This window comes from Odontesthes bonariensis, chromosome 11 (assembly GCF_027942865.1).
Source record: "Odontesthes bonariensis isolate fOdoBon6 chromosome 11, fOdoBon6.hap1, whole genome shotgun sequence".
NCBI lineage: Eukaryota > Metazoa > Chordata > Actinopteri > Atheriniformes > Atherinopsidae > Odontesthes > Odontesthes bonariensis.
This window is the reverse complement of record NC_134516.1, coordinates 27,167,538-27,170,037: the sequence shown is the minus strand read 5'-3', so window position 1 is coordinate 27,170,037 and position 2,500 is coordinate 27,167,538. Positions and strand designations below refer to the sequence as shown.

Here is a 2,500-nt window from a genome sequence, read left to right as displayed (position 1 = left end):
CCAGAGTGCACGATTCCAGCTGAGAGGATCTGTGGTATGTGACGTCACACCTCTGTGTTGCTAGTTGAATCTTTTTTGGTTTCCTCTTGCATATTCATTTACGATGCTTCTATTTATCCATGCTCTCCCAGAGGAGTGTGTTACAATCCCACTTCTGACTCAATTTGTTGCGACTCCACAAACTCTTTCCGCGAGCAACAAAATTTGGGAAAACTTACCTCATTCTTTGGCTTCCGGATCACTAGTGACTAGGCATGGGTTCAGTTTCCGTAGTGTAGTGGTTATCACATTCGCCTAACACGCGAAAGGTCCTCAGTTCGAAACTGGGCGGAAACATTACTTGCTCCTCCATTATTTATTTCATCCTTGTGTGAAGATGTATGACTGCACGTTAATGATAGCAACATCAACATATTCATAATTATGGATAGGAAGGGAGCCTCATCTGCTATTCTTGACATGTAAAGTCAATTTTTTAAGGTTTTAAAAAGATTTTCCGATGCTGTTGTTTGAAACGGACTTTGGCAAACCCCTAGCTGCTGAGCGAAAATGGCAACCTTCCGTCAAGGAATCGAACCCTGTTCCTCCGCTTGACAGGCGGATTCTAACGTTTGACCATTGAAGAAGATACAGAATGTGTTGCTTGACTGTCGTGCCAATTCTGAGAATACAAGCTGTAAGAGTATCACTGAAAAATTGACAAAAAAAAATCACGTTGCTAAAATCCTTCCATTGTCGAGCATTTGCATGACTGAGAGCGTAAATTGACTGTGGAAGGGGTTCCATGTTGTAAAGGTCAGCACTCTGGACTTTGAATCCAGTGATCCGAGTTCAAATCTCGGTGGAACCTTCAGGTGTGTGCTGTCATGGTTGCGTTCTGGAAAGAAGATGAGTTGAGTAGGCTAGTCAGTTGTGAAAGGACACCAGAGTGCACGATTCCAGCTGAGAGGATCTGTGGTATGTGACGTCACACCTCTGTGTTGCTAGTTGAATCTTTTTTGGTTTCCTCTTGCATATTCATTAACGATGCTTCTATTTATCCATGCTCTCCCAGAGGAGTGTGTTACAATCCCACTTCTGACTCAATTTGTTGCGACTCCACAATCTCTTTCCGCGAGCAACAAAATTTGGGAAAACTTACCTCATTCTTTGGCTTCCGGAACACTAGTGAATAGGCATGGCTTCAGTTTCCGTAGTGTAGTGGTTATCACATTCGCCTAACACGCGAAAGGTCCTCAGTTCGAAACTGGGCGGAAACATTACTTGCCCCTCCTTTATTTATTTCATCCTTGTGTGAAGATGTATGACTGCACGTTAATTATAGCAACATCAACATATTCATAATTATGGATAGGAGGGGAGCCTCATCTGCTATTCTTGACATGTAAAGTACATTTTTTCAGGTTTTAAAAAGATTTTCTGATGCTATGGTGTGAAACGGACTTTGGCAAACCCCTAGCTGCTGAGCGAAAATGGCAACCTTCCGTCAAGGAATCGAACCCTGTTCCTCCGCTTGACAGGCGGATTCTAACCTTTGACCATTGAAGAAGATACAGAATGTGTTGCTTGACTGTCGTGCCAATTCTGAGAATACAAGCTGTAAGAGTACCACTGAAAAATTGACAAAAAAACACGTTGCTAAAATCCTTCCATTGTCGAGCATTTGCATGACTGAGAGCGTAAATTGACTGTGGAAGGGGTTCCATGGTGTAAAGGTCAGCATTCTGGACTCTGAATCCAGTGATCCGAGTTCAAATCTCGGTGGAACCTCCAGGTGTGTGCTGTCATGGTTGTGTTCTGGAAAGAAGATGAGTTGAGTAGGCTAGTCAGTTGTGAAAGGACACCAGAGTGCACGATTCCAGCTGAGAGGATCTATGGTATGTGATGTCACACCTCTGTGTTGCTAGTTGAATCTTTTTTGGTTTCCTCTTGCATGTTCATTTACGATGCTTCTATTTATCCATGCTCTCCCAGAGGAGTGTGTTACAATCCCACTTCTGACTCAATTTGTTGCAACTCCACAAACTCTTTCCGCGAGCAACAAAATTTGGGAAAACTTACCTCATTCTTTGGCTTCCGGATCACTAGTAAATAGGCATGGCTTCAGTTTCTGTAGTGTAGTGGTTATCACATTCGCCTCACACGCGAAAGGTCCTCAGTTCGAAACTGGGCGGAAACATTACTTGCCCCTCCTTTATTTATTTCATCCTTGTGTGAAGATGTATGACTGCACGTTAATTATAGCAACATCAACATATTCATAATTATGGATAGGAGGGGAGCCTCATCTGCTATTCTTGACATGTAAAGTCAATTTTTTCAGGTTTTAAAAAGATTTTCCGATGCTGTTGTTTGAAACGGACTTTGGCAAACCCCTAGCTGCTGAGCGAAAATGGCAACCTTCCATCAAGGAATCGAACCTTGTTCCTCCGCTTGACAGGCGGATTCTAACCTTTGACAATTGAAGAAGATTCAGAATGTGTTGCTTGACTGTCGTGCC

At 43.0% G+C, this 2,500-nt stretch overlaps 4 non-coding genes across 4 annotated transcripts; all 4 read left to right on the top strand.

The window, feature by feature from the left end:
* Positions 1-263: 263 nt before the first annotated feature.
* On the top strand, positions 264-336 carry trnav-aac (transfer RNA valine (anticodon AAC)). The gene has a single exon. It is a non-coding gene; the product is annotated as a tRNA-Val (tRNA).
* Positions 337-1,186: 850 nt separating this feature from the next.
* On the top strand, positions 1,187-1,259 carry trnav-aac (transfer RNA valine (anticodon AAC)). Its single transcript has one exon. It is a non-coding gene; the product is annotated as a tRNA-Val (tRNA).
* Positions 1,260-1,698: 439 nt separating this feature from the next.
* trnaq-cug (transfer RNA glutamine (anticodon CUG)) lies at positions 1,699-1,770 on the top strand. The gene has a single exon. It is a non-coding gene; the product is annotated as a tRNA-Gln (tRNA).
* Positions 1,771-2,106: 336 nt separating this feature from the next.
* trnav-cac (transfer RNA valine (anticodon CAC)) lies at positions 2,107-2,179 on the top strand. The gene has a single exon. It is a non-coding gene; the product is annotated as a tRNA-Val (tRNA).
* The last annotated feature ends 321 nt before the right edge of the window (positions 2,180-2,500 follow it).